An 18,663-nucleotide genomic window follows, 5' to 3' on the forward strand; every position below is an offset into this window, starting at 1 on the left:
TCCAGTAGGATCGTGTATCTTCCCATTACTTAGGTCATTTTTTATGGTTCTTTAAACAATGTTGTAGAATTTTATCTATAAGTATCTTGCAAACACTGTCATAGACTTGTATATAAACACCTTATAATTTCTGTTGCTATTGTAAATGGCTATTTTTAAATTATATTTTCTAATTGTGTGTTGCCACCATTCACTTTCTAACCCACTGTAGTAAGGCACTCTTTTATTATTCTACTAACATTACTCTCATTTATAGTTCCCAACTAAAAAAGTCAAATGAACATACTGAAGGCCTTAAATTTTGTGGCATTTAATATTCTTGACCACTTCCTTATTCTTGAAACAACTCTTTCCTCCTTTGTCTTCATAAAACTATGTTCCTGGTTTTCTTCCAAATTCTTATCAGTCTCCTTTATAAGTCCTTACACTTCTTTCTAAATATCTGTATCCCAGAGTGCTGTTGACTCTTTTTTTTCCCTGATTATGGGAGGCCTGAGTATCCCATGGCATCAACGACTCTATCTATGCACTGAATCTCCATCTTGAGATTCAGGCTCATAGATTCCATTACCTACTGGAATATCTGCTTGGGTGTGCCATAGATTTCTTAGACTCAACATATCCAAAATTGAACTCAACATTTCTCCCTCTCAGTCCGCTCTTCACTGATGAGAACTGTGAAAAGAGGATCATAGTGAGGGGGCTGCTGTGATGCTCTCCCAGCCCACTCAGCAGAGGGTAGTGTGGCCTCTCTGAGACCATTTCTACCAAAGGGGCTTGATTAGTCCCACATGGCACTAATCATGATACCAGGAGCAATCACCATGAGCTACAAACCCAGATGTAAAATATAAGCTTTACTCTTCAGTAGACATTTATGGAGTTCCCATTTTGTACCATGAAGTATTCTAGATGAATAAGACATGATTTCTACAGCACCGAGTTATAGTCTTGTGGATTTGTCACAGATTCTTTTAAATAGTGACCCACAAGGGAAATGCAAAGTATTGATATCTGTGGTTGCTTTTGAGAGGTGAAACTACAGATTTTTTGGTCCTATGCTTCCCTGTTTTTCAAGTGCTCTATAATAAGCATTTGTTACCTTATTTAAAGAACAAAACAGGAGAAAAAACAACCCATACCTTTTGCAACTGCATGCCAAAACAGGTCATTTTTCAAACTAATCTGAGAAGCTTGATTTGTTGTTTTAGCCCGAGCCAGTACCATTCATAAATTTCCAGTTTCCAGTCTGTGGTTTTTAGTTACCATGGAGAGTACAAGGCAATTAGAAATACACCTTCAAAACTGTATGGAAATATGGAACTCCTGTGTACAACTCACGAAAAATAAAAGTTCAGAAAGATGGTATGAAAAACACTCAGCTATCAAATATACAAGAAAAAAATTTTATCTTTTTTCCTCTAACAAGAAAAGAATTAGAAGAAAGGTAATCATTATTTTAATCATTATTTAATCATTATTTTAGAAAGGGAAATGGGAAAGAATACAAGAGAAAAGATGAAAAGAAATCGTTGCATAGAGGAAGCAAACATCTCTAAATAAAAGGAAAACAAATAAATGGAGAACGAGCAAGGAGGGGAGGGGAGGAAAAGATGGGCTAAAGAGATCTTTAACATTCAGAAATAGGAGAAAGTCTTGCAAACAGGCATGCTAGGATCCTGGAGGATTGACAATGGTTTCAGAGTATGTGTTTAATGTGAAAACAAGTGGGTAAATATCAATTAGCTAGCTTCAGAGTTTTGTAAGAAACCAAGAAAGATCAAGAACCTAAAGCAAAAGAGATGGGCCCCAAGGCACAGCAGTGATAGGGCATTGAGCATGCTTGGCACCTGAAGATAGGGTGACCCTGGATTGGGAGAATCACTTGTCACTGAGTCCAGTGATGAGAACTTCAAGCCACCACACAAACACCAGGGGGAAGGCTGCACTTTGGAATCAGATCTAGGAGTTGCAAAGCCAGTTCACACCTAGTTGATTAGTGGCTTATTAGACCATTCTTAAGTCTCCATGAGGTGGTTAGGATACTACCTGCCCCCATTTTTGAGGGTGAACAAACAGAGAAATAACATGGCTTCCCCGCAATCTTGCAATGAAAGTCCATCTTCTAGGGTGGAAGCCCTTCCCTGCACACTCATTTATCTAAAAATGAATTGACCTTAATAAGGTCTATACATGCATGGAGTAATTAACCACTCACTACAGAACAGCACAGTGAGGGATCCCCTCACTTCTCACCTGCCCCAGTTTAACCCCCCACTCATGCACACATCAAGGGAGAATGGACCTAGGCCCAACCTGGAGCTCCCCAAGGCTAGGATGGAACTAAGGTCCAGGTTATAATGTGTGTCCCTCAGATACAATGCCCCCAGGGACTGACAGAACCCTGGAGGCATATCACAGAAACATCACCACTACTCTGAGCTCCCTGCCTTGGGGATAACTGTGAGCACAGGACCATACAGAACATTTGGGGACAAGCTAGTGTGAGCAGAAACCTGGGGCAGGACTTCAAAGTCTCTCCTCTGTGTACTAGGGGAGGAAAGCACTGACTGCAGGCTTAAACCTTTTACCAATTCATAGGAAAAGGAAAAGCTTTGTTGAGAGATGCAGGTCACAGAGATGTCACATCTAAGGTAAATGTGAGGGGAAGGCAGGACCAGTTTCCATTCACTGAACATCAATTCTTGGAGACTATAAAGAAAATGAACATATTGGACAGAGGGCTTTGCAGAGAAGAAGAAAACAGGCTCTTTTGTTATTTTTGCTTAAATACATGTGCATAGGAGCTCTGCCTCAACAGCCCTTATCTGCCATGTTCTTATCCAGGGAAGGGGCACAGTGGGGCAAGAGGGACCCAAGTTGGGAGAGGAGGATTGGAACCCTGCAGTCCAATCTTAGTGCATGCAGTCACTTAGCCTTTGGATGACCCTGCTGGTGACCTTAGACCTCAAAGCTCCCCTTTCCCCCTCTTCAAATGGGATAGTCATGCTTACCCCTTAGAGTTATTATAAATATGAGGGAAGGAGAAAACAGGTTGCAGACAATTTAGGCTGAAAGGCTGTTGGGAAAGGTGTGGAGCATGGGTTCAGAACTCACCAGCTCCAGGGAGATAAAGAAAGTGAGGTCCTGAGAGGGAAGCACTTGCCCAAACTCACCAAGAAAGCCAGAAGTTAGCCCTGGACATGGGCACATGACCCATGAGCCCAGGCTGAATGTCCAGCACCTGGTGAAGCTGGCATCATCACACTGAGAGTGTGTAGCCAGGACTGGGCTGGGCAGCTGCTTGCAAGAAATAAACAGCCTCTGCCAACACCCTTCTGTTCCCTGCCAGGGAAGGAAATGAGAGAACTGGGCTTCGTTCACTTATTTTAGTTTCCAAAACCTCCAACCGTCTTTAGGCAGTAAAGGAGCAGCTAATTTTTTTTTAATTGAAGGAAAGAAAATAGAAAAGAGTGCAGGACAAGGCCAAGTACACATCCTATTCCCTCCAGACACATAGCTTTGACTCCACACCCTTCACTGAGGAGAGGGGACATCTGCCAGATGACAGAATTCTGTGGCAGAGCACAGGCAAAGGCAGCTTGGCTATGAAATCCTTATTTCCAAAAAGGAAAATATAATCATGTCATACAGAGACCCCTCTATGAGGCCGCTAATTGCATTTGTCCTCTGGATACTATTGGATTTTGGTCCCAATTATCGTAAGTGCATATTTATCAGGTTATTTTATTTAAGAGATAAAGGAACAAGCTAGCTATGGAACAATTAAGATAATTGATTGTTTTTGGCATTTCAATCTGCACAACTTCTTCAATTGGTATTGCAGACCTCAAAGCTCTTTGTGCCCCAGGGTCCTGCTCCCAGAAAGATTCCCACAGTTCCTTCTAAGGCTTCAGTCACCTGCCCATACCCAACCCCAGCTCCCCTACCCTTGCACTAGGGATCCCTTGCTACCTCCCTTAGGAAGCAGCAGCATCCACATGAATGCCACACTTTGAATTTACAAGGCTCTTGCAGGTATTAGCCCATGTGAGGCCTCAACACCTCTGGGTGGGTGGCAGAGAGGGACCCAGTTTACAGAGGAGGAAACTGAAACTTAGGTGTACAATAGCACCAAAAGTACACTCACAGAGGAGGAGCTACAAGTCAACACCAGATCCTTGGCCACCTAGCTGCATTCTGTATCCTTGGCAACATTGGGACAACCCAGAATTGCCAAAAGACTTGTCTTTTTTATTGTTGCTGCTGTAATCAAGGCTTCCTGGGAACCATAGTGTACAAATGCTAAATGTTAAAAAATACCTTGATATTTTCATAGCCATGATCATAGTCACATTATTCACAATAGCTGGAATGCGGAAGCAACCAAACTTTCCATTGACAGATGAATATACAGACAAGGGTGATCTTTCCATACAATTAAATATTATTCAGCCTTTAAAAAGAAGGAAATGCTGACATATGCTACAATATGAGTGAATCTTGAAAACATTATGTTCAGTGAAAGAAGCCAGACACAAAAAGGCAAATGCTATATGGCTACACTTACATGAAATACCTAAAGCAGTCAAATTCACAGAGATAGAAAGTTGTCAGGATCTAAGGAAAGGGGGAGTGGGGAGTTAGTATTTAATGAAGACAGATTTGGTTGAGGAAGATGAGAAGAATTCTGGACATGGCTGGTGGTGATGACTGCACAATGTGCTTAATGCCACTGAACTTAAAATACACCTTGAGTGTGCACATCTCTTTTCTCTTCCTCTCATGATATCACTCTCTTGTGATAACAAGACTTGTAGTGCCAACTCACTTCATGGAGAGTAAAGACCACACCACCTCTCTGCTTTTGTGCATGTCAGACTCTAACCAATCTGACTTTTTCCAGTCCTCTACCTGGAAAGATAAGGGTTTAGGTGACAGTGTTCTGGGAACCAAGAGGATCAAAGGTGGTGGGGGCCATTGCTTTCAGTATTGGGATTGTATACATTCATAGAATTACCTGTTTGGGGTAGCTGCTACTGTCGTCACCTCTTCCTGGTATCCCCCAGTCCAGAAATCATGCTTAAACATCTTCAGAACTTAACCTCTCCACACCCCAGTTCCAGAGGTATGCAGGGCTTCCTGTTCTTGAGTTTCTTCAGAATTCTGTGATGAAGTTAGGTTGGTTCTAGATTGTCCTCACTGCCGACCTGGAATCAGCTTCTTTGGGTTTACTAAATCAGTGGTAACCCCTGGTCCATTTTTCAGCTTCTCAAATGTTGCTATGCTTGTCTCCATTTCCATTCTTCCTGACATTGTGGGTTTGTGTTTAAATGTAATCCTGTACTGTGGTTTTGGGAGGGAATGAAATTTGATGTACATGACCATTCCAGCATCTTTATCAGAAGCTTGAGATGAGTCGAAAATGACTAATAGAAGCAGCCAGATAAGCCCGAAGGAAAACATTTCAGATAGAAGGAATAGCATTAGTAAGGTCTTGGAACTATATAGCAGTGTAGTGTGTGCAGGAAAACTGCTTTTGGAGGGCCCATGCTCTTCTCAGTGCCCTAGGGTGACAATTCTTTGAAGGAAAGGGCTTGGAAAACTGGTATAATGTCTGGTGAAGACCAGGCCTGGACCATGCTCTGAAGCACATGTTCCCATTGCTGTCTGAGGGGCCAGGAAGCATGAGTCACTGGTATGGCTTGAGCTCCAGCCAGAACAGCACGAGCTGTACCACCAGTTCCATAGCAGGGGCTTCTGTCTGCTTTGGCCTGGTTGAATTAATCAAGCAATTAGCTGACTCCCTCATGTGAAATTTGACATTTAAAGTTTTTTTTTTCTAATAATATCTCAATTAGAATTGCTTTGATGAACAGAAAGCCATGAAAGAATTTAAATGGTTAAAATATGCACCCAGAAAAATAGATATGTTGTACCTTGTCTTTAGGGCTCCTGCCACTCTTTGCCATAAAAAAAGTGTAAAATGCAACTACGGGGCATCAGCAGTGGTTATTTGAAAAGGCGCTTTCAGTTCCCTTTTAACTCCGAAGCTTTGTGGCATTAACTACCATAACCTAACCTAACCTGACACAGCATTTCAGACATGACCAACATAAAGTTTAACCATGCAATGGTAGAGATCAGTAGAAAAAAAATTGTCTGCTTGGTTGCAGGGTTGGGACTAAGGTGAGGTGAGTGAGGCACAACTTTTAAAGGGGAGGTTAGGATAAATAACATTGTAATGCAATATTTTTTAAAAATTCAAATTAGGAAGCTACATCCATGAATGTAAATGGAGTTTGATTGGACACAGAACCAGGATTAGGCTAAGGAGAGCCAGGCATGACTGTGCAAGTGCAAGATTGGATCATGTCTCTAAGAGTTTGATGTATTGTTCACCATGAATTTCTTTGCACTAATTTTGACTTTAATATATGGCATTAAAATATTATATGTCTTTATTACTGAGGTTTTGGGCTCCTCCTTAAAATTTGCACACAAGGCAAGTGCCTCCCTCACTTCATCTTACTCCTGGCCCTACTTGGTAAAACATAACTGGAATCTGTTCTCCACCAAAGGCTTCCATCCCTCACCCTAAGGCCACAAAGCCCCCAGTGCAGAAAGGGGCCATAAGCAACATGGGCCCTCCTCAGTTAAAACCATAGACTTTCCCCAACCCATAACTCAAAGGCACAAAGTAATCTTTCAGAAATAGCTAAGGGGAGTAGAATATCAGACTGTGAATCTTGCCTGCATATGGTACTTTCTTTTTTTTGTTTTTATTTATTTTTGAGACAGAGAGAGAAGTAGCATGAGCAGGGGAGGGGCAGAGAGAGACGGAGACACAGAATCTGAAGCAGGCTCCAGGCTCTCAGCTGTCAGCACAGAGCCCAACGTGGGGCTCGAACTCATGAGACACCATGAGATCATGTCTTGAGCCAAAGTTGGATGCCCAACCGACTGAGGCACCCAGGGGCCCCTGATTATTTTCTAAAGAGATTGTACCTCTTGACAGTATGGTGCTAGCAATAGAAATCTGCTTTCACCTCCATACAGCTCAATTTTATTAGCCCATATTGTGTCAAATGAGACTTTGGGGCCACAGTTAAATAGGGGATTTTTGCACTCCCTGCTTTTAGAACACAGGCATAACTGACTGGGGGCATAAGCACATCCTATACACGGAAGAGTTGATGGGTCTCCTAAGATATCTGGAGATGTCTTTAAAATGTGGAGCTGATCATATTTGTGGTAATGGGCATACATCCTTTACAGAATGCACACAATTGCTTTCTCGGCTCCACTGACTTCCTTAGTACCACTATAGTCTCCTAAGTAAATGAATATTTTTTTTTATAAAAAAAGGAATTTATCTAATGAGCAGGGTTGGCTGGGCACTGTGGAAACACAGCATGTGATTAAAATTATACTAGCAGAAGAAAACATACTGATTGAATTGTTGGTAGTCCCCACCCCCATAACCTCATTTAAATCTTTGTCCTTCCTTAGAATGGACCTCTAAGTGCATGCTGGGTATAGCAGTGTCAGGAGGGCACTGTCATGCCTTCGGATGGCTCCCCAGCCAGGGCCAGTGATATTTACTGGAGTTTCAGACTCTAGAAAAGAGGAATGTGGGAAAGCCTCATTCATGCCTGAGCTGGGCTCAGGGGCCAGCTCCAGAAATAGAGAGGTGGAGCATGGTACCAGGGGAACATCAAGCCATCCACACTAAAGAGGCAGATCCTAGGGAAGCATGGACTGGCCACAGGAAATTTAGAAACAGAAAGCTCACGGTCTCAGGACAAATTGATCAGTTTTCCTTAACAGCTATGTTTGGTGTTAACTGTACTAGAATTAATATTAAAAAAAAAAACAATTATGTTTGAAGCTAAGATCTGGGGAAAGGGTTGGTGGGGAGAGAAAAAACAGATTAGGATTTGAGATTTGTTACCTGAAATTATCTATCCTGATGTTTTAGAGTATGTCGAAAACAAAATTAGATATCCAGGTAGCTAATAAAACAAAGAGGGCTCACCACTCTTCTAGTAGGTAAATGGAATTAGAGTTTAGGAAAATCAAATTCATTCTTGACTCACCAAACAAAATGCATCTGGTCAAGTTGTCAGCAGATAGAAAGGGTTCACTCATCATGTTGGCCTCGAAAGAAATACTCAGGCCATAGGGGAGGGCTGGGAAAGAACATGGCTTGGCTCCTGTTTTAGAGGAACTTATCACATTCTAAGACACGGCCTCAGCTCTGGGCATAAAATTCAGCTGTAACACCTAGGACAGGAAGCAGGACTTGCTCTCTACTGGCCTCAAGCTTGAGGCTTGGGAGTAAGGTGGGATAGAGCTGGAGTGGGGCAATGGAACTGGGGACTACATCTAGCTGCTGCCACCACTTCTGTCTCAGGACACAGGGATCCCATTACCAGGTGTGTGGCCAGATAGGCCAAGCTCTTGGCAAAGCATAGCTTCTGAGGGAACCACTCAGGCACCTACTTCTGTGTTTGTTTCCTAGAGCTGCTGTAACAAAGTACCGTAAACTTGGTGCCTTAAAACCACAGAACTTTATTCTCTCACAGTTCTGGAGCTAGAAGTCTGAAATCAAGGTATCAGCAGAACCATGCTCCTTCTGAGGGCTCTAGGGTAGAATCTTTCTTTGCCTTTTCCTGCTCCTGGTGGCCCCTGATGTCCTTTGGCTTGTGGCTGCATCTCTCCATTTTCACATGTCACTATCCCTTGTGTGTCTTCTCTTCTGACTCTTATAAATAAGGACATCCTAAAGCCAGGATGATCTTATCTTGAGATATCTAAAAGATTTTTTAAGTTTATTTATTTATTTATTTTGAGAGAGAGAGACAGAGATATTGGGAGGGGAAGAGAGCGAGAAAGAGAGAAATAGCAAGTGAGCATGAATGGGGGAGGGGCAGAGAGAGAAGGAGAGAGAGAGAGAATCCCAAACAGGTTCCATGCTGTCAGCACAGAGCCTGATAAGGGGCTCCATTCCAACAACTATGAGATCAAACCTGAGCCAAAATAAAGAGTTGAACACTTAATCGACTGAACCACCCAAACACCCCTGAGATCTTTATTTACATCTGCAAACATGCTTTTTGGAATAAATTCACATCCATGTGTTTGGGGTGGACATATCTTTTGCAGGGTCACCATTCAACCCACCCCACCCTGGATTTTAATTCCCCCTATCATCCGTGTGTTTGTTGGTCTGCACAGACCTTTCCAAGTGTTCAAAAGCCTATGGAGAACCAAGAATACTGCTCAGTGGGCCATGATGTGATAAGATAATTGACTTTTAGGTGCAGATCAGTGAATTTCTCTTCCTTCCATTGGTCTTTATCTTTGAGTTCCTATAAATCAACTGCTTAGAATTTGCTCAATTGTAGTCTCCTCTCCAAGATTCAGCAGATTTTTCCCTGGGGAATTAGTTGAAGGAGACTGTCCCCCACAGACAGTTCTTTAGCCATGCTTATGGCACTTGGCACAGATCAAGACATGTTTGTGGATGATGGAAGGAAGCACAGAAAAAAAGGGAGGAAGGAAAAGGCAGATAGGAAGATAGGCAGAGTCCATTTGTGCTTCCAACCTTTAATCTTTCAAGTCCTTCCTAGTACTGGTCTCCAGCATGGCAGTCTTATCACGCTGCAACTGGCATGTCTGCTCTAATGGATGTGAATCATGCTGAATGCTTTTCAGATGGCTTCACAATCTTTTTCTGGAAGAACAACTGTTCCTCCATTCCTAACTTTATTGGGGAACAGGACATTCAGCTCCACACCTGCATTTCTATTCCTTCTAAATTAGGGGATACATGTACTACAAAGATCCTTTGGCTTGGGAATCTGTATATATAGGTTCTAGTCTCAGTTGGGTTACTACCAAGGTGTGTGACCTTGACCACAACGCTTTCCCTCTCTAGACTCCAGTTTTTTTGAATGTGAAAGGATTAGATCAAGTGGTCTCTGAGGATACTTCTACAACTTAGTCTTTTTAACTCTCCATTGGTGATGTTTCTGGAGAAACTGCTTTGCACAGAAAGCTGAATTTAGACAAAGATATGAGTTTTAATGTCTCTTACACCAAAAATTGTTGACCTCATTCCACTTCCTGACTCTGGTCCCTGACAAAGTAATACTCATTTGCAATGAACAACCAATCGTTACAAGTCTCACTCTCAGGCCTCCAATAGCCTTGCTTCCCAAGAAACTCAAGAGCAATGGACAGACTTTTCCTCTGGGAGAGAAATAGGAGAGACTGAGGCCAGAAGAACCATGGACATGACTCCAGTGGCCCTCCCCACACTCTAACCTTCACACACATCCATATACATACCACATACATGCATCTCTCTGAAGTCAATTCCTGGAGATGCTTTATAATTATTTGTTCAGTTATCTGAGCTTAATTTATCCCTTTTAAAATAAATAGATGTATTCTTGTGGCTTATTTTTTATAAGTATTCTTTAAATTGAAGTTAGTGACATGTTCGTCAAAGAGGGAAATAAGGTTTATCTTTTACAAAATCCTACAGATTACATCAATTAATGCAGATGAGAGAATCAAGATTCTGTCAATAATAAGACCATGAAATGTATCCTTCAAACCTGTCTTGACAGTCCCCTTCCCATGAGCCTTTGCATGTGGAGGGTGTATTCTTTTCCAGAAATCCAGAAAGCTCTGGGATGAGTAGAAAGTGGCACCTGGGTTTCACATCCACCTCCCACACTTACCACCACTTACTGGCTACATGACCTTGACAAAGTCATTTCTCATCTATGACCTTCAGTTCTCTTCTTTGAAGTCAGGGTCATGGCATACCTGGCCTGGCTACCTCCTCAACTCACCAGGACCATCAGAGGGTAATGCCACCACTGGGAAATCATTATGTCAACTGTCCAGCATCAGCCACTCTGTCCTGCTATCTTCAAAGGGAGGGCACTTGGCAGGGCCTCTGAGGACATCATTAATACTGAAAATAGTATGAACCATGCCCCCTGGAGCTATGCCACTGGGAGGAGTCCTGGTCTATATCACAATTTGATGTGGACAGAGCTGCTTCTGTAGCTCCTGGTTGTGTGGAGGAAGAAACAATGTGATTGGTCTTTGGAGGGGGGCGGTACTCACTAACTCTTATACTTGGATAGCATTTGGCTGTCTATAAAGTAGTTTCAAATAAATTATTTTATACATCCAGGCATTTTGTGAGGCAGAGATTATTATGTCCATTTTCTAGAAGAGGAAAGTAAAGATGAGAGAGTTTCAATGACTTGTCTAAAGTCTATAGGTCATAAGACACAGATGGGGAGCTTATACCAAGTATTCATTCAAGCTTGTGGAAGCCCTTCCCATGATCCAATTAAGTTTTGAGTTTGAGGTTATCAAGGACAGAGGGTATGGACAATGTAGTTTTTTACATGTAAACTTAGAAGAAAATTAATCCATTTATTTGTTCATCTAATATTTATTCAGCACTGGGTTCTTCGTGTTCTTTGTTTAAAATGGGGATCAATCATATATATAAAAAGTCAGGTTTGCTTTCCCCCCCTTTCATCTGGCATATAAACCTGTACTCAGAATTTCAGGACTTTGTCCTAGGATGATATCAGCATTTGTTTGCAAAGAAAGAATTTTCTTCTAGTTTTTACCTACTTTCCTTTTCTATCTGGAGAGGCTTTCCTCAGAGTGATTACGAGCATAAGATTCTAGACCCAAATTGTCTGGGTTCGAATCTCAGCTCTACTACTTTCTAGCTGGTGATCTTAAGCCAGCTTACTTACCCTCTCTCTGCCTGTTTTCTAATGTGTAAAATGAGGTTTATATCAGTACCCACCTCACAGGGTTTTGGGAGAATTTAATGAATTAGTATTTGCAAAGTACAATGCCTGACCCATGGTAAGTGCTATGTGAGTATTTCCCATTATTATCATTATTGCCTTTGTCATGAGAAAGTGGGAAAGAAACATGGAAATTCTCAGGAAAAATTCAGGGCAAGTGAGAAGTGGAGTAAACTGGTGTGATTAGACATAATCACACTGCTCATTAATGTATCTGCAAGTATCTGAAACTCCACAGGAAACAGGAACAGATCCCCTAGAAACAGATGGCTTCTGTCTGTCTTGCTTTTCATTCTCTGGTCACTGAAAATAAAACACATCCATTTAGAGAAGAAACGATCAGAAGGAACTTCTTCTCACATACGCAGTGCAGAGAGGAATATAACAACTCACCTTGTCCTCCCTGTTCCTAGTGTGTTTATGATTATTACTCCCTTGGTTAGGGCCACAACTTGCTTAATAGAACACACAACTCTTTTCTTTCATCCAGATTTGTAAGTCTCAGCACAGTTCTCAGCATGATTTCTTTTTCTTGACTCCATCACTTGTGTGGGAAAGAGGTAGGAGCACTAGACCACCCAGGAAGGAGATGATTTGGGGTCAATCCTGGCTCCACCACCTGCTGGCTGTGTGACCTTTGGCAAATCACCTCCAGTCTCTGCACCTCTGAACTACCTCCTTTGTAGAGTTTAGGACTTATGATTAGCTCTGATATTGGGAATTTTAGTGACTAGGATATCTAAGTTACCATCTGGGAGGAAGATATCTCCCATCAGGACTCACTCCAGGGTTTCCTGTCAGGCCAAAGTAATCACTTACTTCAGGGGGTTCCCCACCCCTGTATCTGTATCACTCCCCAACCATTGTTTAACCTTGTGTTCCAGCCATCTCCTTTAGCAACCCAGGAGTACCCTGATGACAAGGGCTGGGCCTGATTCCTGTCTCTGCCTTTACCTTCTCTCCTACAACACTTGATCAATATTTGTGGCACAAATTAAGAATGAGCAAAGTGGACAGTGTACTGCATAAACCTAAACCATGGTGTGAGGCAGGGATCCCTGGCTGGGAAACAAAGAGTTTAGCTGAAACTCATGCATGTTGTCTTTGTGATTTGGAGTCAAGCCTGTTTCCCACTGTGGCCCTCACTTTCTCCATTTCTGGCATCCCATGGCCCTGTGACTGCTTCCAACAGCTCTTCCGTGTTTTCCTCTACCAATATGAATCCATGTGTCCTTTTCCAGTGGTTGCAAAAGCTCTTTGCACATACACTGAGCATTATCTGGAGGAGACTGGGACTGTCTTCTGAGGTGGCCATGTCTCTGCTCCAGAGAGAGAGAGAAGCTCCCAAACTCCTGAACACATCAACCCCATAGGCTCAGGGTGTCTCCCTCCTAGGATCCATTCTTCTTTCATGACCTCCATCTTTGACCCAAGTGGCAGAGTTGGGGGAAGCTTATAGAGCAGTCTGTGATTCCCCAAATTGGCTGCACATCAGAATTTCCAGGAGTACATGCATAAAAGTACAGATAACTGAACAAACCCCAGGCTCTACTGATTCCAACTCTCTGGTGATAATGCACAGAGGGCTTTAATTTTAACAAGTCCTCTGGGTGATTCCTATCACCTGGGCTCTGTATCACCAGTTGCCATTTGGGACTCATTGAGCCATATCACTCCTAAGGTTTTACCATTCAGGATGGCAGCTTCTTCACCCTAGTTATTCTAGAACAAAGTCGAATGTCCTCTTCCCTTCTCTCTCATGCATCCTATCAAAGTTCACTGTTGCTAAGACAGTGTTAGCACTGTGTTCTGTGCTCAGAGATGAGGCCTAGCCACTCTTCAGGGGAAATAGTTAAAAGTAACTTGGGCTAACAAATGTCATGTTTTATATCATATAACAGCTTTAGTCCTCATGCTGGTGGTCTCAGGTTGCAGAGGGCCAAGTTTTTACTATGTCTCTATGAAAAGTTTAATTAAAGTTTCCCTACAAAGAATTGTCTCCTGCTATAGACCATCGAGATATATGCACTGGAAATTAATTAAAAATTATTTTTTTAAAGGTGTTTATGAGAAATACACCACTCTCCTCCCATTTCAGGATGTTTAAGATGTGTGTGGATTTTCTTTGGTGGTGGTGGGGGTATGCAGAATGTAGGTGAAAAAGAGTAACTTTGCATCTGAAAAGCAGTGGTCCTATACTGAAAGAGAAGGTTGGCAATGCTGCCAGGGAGAACAGTGAACCAGGAGTCTGCAAGGGCTGAGGCCCGATTCTAGCTCTGCAACAAGTTTGCTGCTTACAGCATTTGGTAAGGGTCTCCTGCATGAAGTGTAAGGGAAACATCAGTTTGAGCAAACGGTCCCTGGTCTATCATGTGTCCTCATCCCCTATGCAGCCTCCATCCCGAGATAGTGAGTGACCCTGCACTCCACTTTCATAGGAACAGGGTACATTCTTGCTTTAGAACTAGTGTTTGTCAGCTCCTCATGGGTCCTCAACTTAAGGCTTCTCAAAAGCTCATGAAGTACTGCAGGTGAACAGCAAAATGGGAACTCATAGGTGCATCCCCATTGTCTGGCATTAACAGGAAGGACGTTTCTCATGCACAGCAAAGCAGAGACCAAGAGTATCTGTCTTCTGTTCCCCTATCCCCTGAAGAACATAACAAAACAAAACAAAACAAAAACTATCCACACGTCAACCCTGAAAACAAAATCTCTCCTAAAAGTTCTGCTACAGAGAATATTTTTCTGTTTCTCTGTTTGGTGGTGGAGGTGGAGATGGGGAGCATTAATAGTATTTAGGAGAGGACAGTGGGACATTCTCAGAATGCTTTTCTGTGATGGGAAGTAATAGTTCCAAATGTGAGCAACCTGAAGGGATGGACAATGGGGCATGAGCTTTGGAATCAGCCATTCACTAAAGAGCACCCTGGCCTGAGTCATGCATAGGAACCACCTCAAACTTCTTGGTTTCCACTGGCAACCTGGCACCCAGCACAGCTGCAGTGGTGCAGCAGCTGTCCCCACAATGAGGTGCAGCTACTGTCCCTAGATGGAGTCCTCAAAATGGCCCAAACGTTGCTTCACTTTCAGGATCAATCATCTACATGGAAAGGGAGCCCTCTCAGCCACATGGCTTCTGCACCTCTCTATCTTAGAGGCCACTCTTCCTTCTCCACTTTTTCCTCTCTCTTCCCCATGTGTGCCTGACATTAGATGCACAAGGAAGGTGGAGAGGACAGAGGCATTATCAGACCACTTATTTGCTTCATCCATTTTATTCTGAAATTGGCACAGAACACAGTTGCTGGAGTACTGCCTTTCTAGTTGTCCTAGAGGTGCCTATTTATGATTAAATAAACATTTGGGTGTGTTGAAGTTGGCATAAACCATAGGAAGGCTACTCAGCTTGGAGAAATCTATTGGTTTTTTTCCTAATTGATCTATGGGTGACACCAGACTTATATATTTATACTCCCTTTTTTTGTCTCTGTGAAGAATAAATAATAGATTGTGATTCCCTGATTAAAGTTGAGACCCGAGCAGGAAAGCGGGGCAAGTAGCGGGAGGACAACGTGCTCAAGTTAGCCTTGTCGAGACCTGTAAGGAGGGAAAGTTTCCAGACACTGTTCATACCTCAAAGAAGTGACCTTTTGCTATGAATTAATCGTTTGGAGATTGTATTTCTCATGTGCTTTACTCACAGGAGGAATTGATTAGAAGCTGAAATTAATTGCAAACTGGGATTAACCATTTGCTTTTATACCGTGCTTAAAATTTATTTTTTAGCTGTAGTTGCCTTAATGCATTTATGCCAAGGTTTTTCTTTACTGTACTGCTAATTCCAGGAAATTCCCCACAGTGAACAGTCATGTCTGTCCGCTCATTCAGAAAACCATGAAGTCTGAAAGGCAATAAACTAAACACTGCCTTGGATTAGCAGAGCCTGACTGAAACAGAAAATGTTTAATTCTTAATCAGAAATGGATTGGATTGCTCTGGAGGTTTGGGGGTAAAGACTGGAGCTGCTACAGTGAGAGTCAAGGCAGCTAAAATGCAAACAACAGCAAAACCTCTGGAGGGGCTCAGTTCACAGCCATTTTAACCTGAAGCAATGAGGCCAGGTGGTCATCCCAAATGGATGCACTTTTTGGCTGCTTTGTTATTGATGATGTGAGGTGTCCTATCACTCTGCCCTCTGCACTGGCCAAATACCCTTTGGAATGTTATGGGGTGTTTTATGGACTACCCTTCCAGGGCAGAGGGTAATTCAGACTACAGTCTAAGAAAAGTGTTACTGAGAGTACTAGAAAGAGTCCAAGTTTCTTTGTGAAACATGATTCATTGTTAGCCATCTTTCTATCGAAGGAGCTCAGAGTTTATACATAAGTTACAGTAATAAGACATAGTTAATGCTGAGTAGTAACAGGGAGGCCCAGAGAAAGTGTTACAGGCATTCAAAAGAGGAACGGTTGCTCCCACCTGGAGTGGTGGTGCTGGGGGCCTGGCAGCTCCAAGGAGAAGGGACTTTGGTAATTGCTCTCCCCTGACCTCCCACAGCACATTGTTTACTCCTCCAGTTGAGCACTCAGCATGCTGTACTGCAATTGTCTGTTTATGTGTCTGTGTCTCCAATTAGACCTTGAGCCCTGAGAGGGCAAGGGGCACGCTTTGTTCAAATCCCTATTCCCAGGGCCAGCCGTAGTCCCCACACACAGAAGGGCCTCAGGAAATCTTTGCTGAACTGAGAAAAGGGAAGCTTCTTGTGAAAGAGCAGCACTCTGGTTTTCTCTATAAGGATGGGTATGAATCATTCCAGCCAGAGAAGCAGAGGTTGGAAATATCTGTGTGTCCTTGTGTCTTCTGTCCAACTAGACTGTGAGCTTCTTCAGTGAGAATTGCACCCCTCTTGTCTCCACATCCCCCATGCACCCAGCCATGTGTCTGCCCAGGTCAGGATCTCACCAACATGGAGTACTGAGCTAATTGGATACCTCCTCTTGCCACAAATTCAGAGAAGCATGGCTCAAATACAACCAAAATCTGCTTTTAAGACATTCTCAATTCCTTACAGATTACTTTTTTGCCACAAAGGGAAAGATAGAGTGATCAGGCCGTCATCACCTTAACCCAGATCCCTAATAATAGGACAATCAGTATATGTGCCTCCTAATGTGATACAAAAGGAAAGACACAACATCCCTTATGAAATATTATTGCAAACAAGTAATTAAACCTGACTTTCAATTTACAGAAAATATGTAAACAAGATTAAGTTAAACAATCACAAGGAAATAATCAGAGAAAGCCAAATATTGGGCCATTTACAACACAACTAGTCTGATTTCTTCCAAAACTCAGTGTCATACAAATGGTTCCAGATTAAAACAGGTATTGTTATATCTTTTTAACAATAAGTGTAATGTGTGATGTGTGGTTGGATCCCAATTTTTCAAAAGCAGCTGAGACCTAATAGAGGAAGTAAATGTGGCAAAAACAAACAAACAAACAAAGAAAACACTTTTAAATCCAGGGTATGGTATTTGGGTATTTATGGTGCTATTCTTTCTGCTTTTTAAAAAAATTCTTAAAAACATATTGCCAAACTGCAAAAATAATACTGAGAAATCTCCAGGAACCCCCCAAATAGAGAAATATCAAAGCCAATGCAGTAAGGATGAGCTAATCCTGGAGTAGCCTTTACGTAATTTGACTTGATCTAGGACCCAAGGGCTGGATATGGGGACCAAGCCATAGAAAAGAGGTGTGTGCAAGAAGGCATGCCCTTACTGGGCTGGAGGGTTAGGACTGAGACCTTTGCATAAAGCCCATGGCCCTGAAGTGACCCTCTTCTTCATAGACCAGAAAAAACTTGATCATCCCAGAGGAGTGAGGAAGCTTAATGTCTATCTAAACTTTGCATGAGGAAAAGTGTCACTTATGAAAAATCAAAAGCTCCAAATGTCACATTTCTAATGGATCTGGAAAGAATTTACATTACTTTCATGGGACAAAGACCACCAGTCAATGCATTATTATAAAAGTTGGTCTAGGACCATTGAAACCTCTGGGATTCTGGGCAAACAAAAGCACCAAGGCAGTCTTAAGTGATTAAACCTGGGCACCTTGTCTTCCAACGTATAAACAGCCTTCCCTAAATATGGCCTCACTCTAAAAGAAAGATTATAGGGGCGCCTGGGTGGCGCAGTCGGTTAAGCGTCCGACTTCAGCCAGGTCACGATCTCGCGGTCCGTGAGTTCGAGCCCCGCGTCGGGCTCTGGGCTGATGGCTCGGAGCCTGGAGCCTGTTTCCGATTCTGTGTCTCCCTCTCTCTCTGCCCCTCCCCCGTTCATGCTCTGTCTCTCTCTGTCCCAAAAATAAATAAAAGTTGAAAAAAAAATAAAAGAAAGATTATAAACTACACGACAGAGTAAACCTTAATGAGGTAGAATGTAAAGATATGGGGAATATAAAAATGCATCATTAAGAAATTTAGAGAACAAAAGATCTAGGAGGAGAACATATAGATAATGTGTGTGTGTGTGTGTGTGTGTGCATGCATGAATGTGTGCACCCACCTGTGTATTTGGACTTTACCCTTTAGCCTGAAAGAGTCCCTTGGCTGCCTGCTTCGTGAATTTGAGATAAGGGTTGTGATTATTATTTTAACCTCTAGAATTTAAAATAATAATGAACATGCACACATTTTTGTACAGTTTACAAAGCAGTATATACACAGTCTCCTACTTGATCTTTGCAGCAAACCTTTGAGGGATAGTTTTCATTTTCACCCTGAATAAACAGA

Source organism: Prionailurus bengalensis, chromosome X, assembly GCF_016509475.1.
Source record: "Prionailurus bengalensis isolate Pbe53 chromosome X, Fcat_Pben_1.1_paternal_pri, whole genome shotgun sequence".
Lineage (NCBI taxonomy): Eukaryota > Metazoa > Chordata > Mammalia > Carnivora > Felidae > Prionailurus > Prionailurus bengalensis.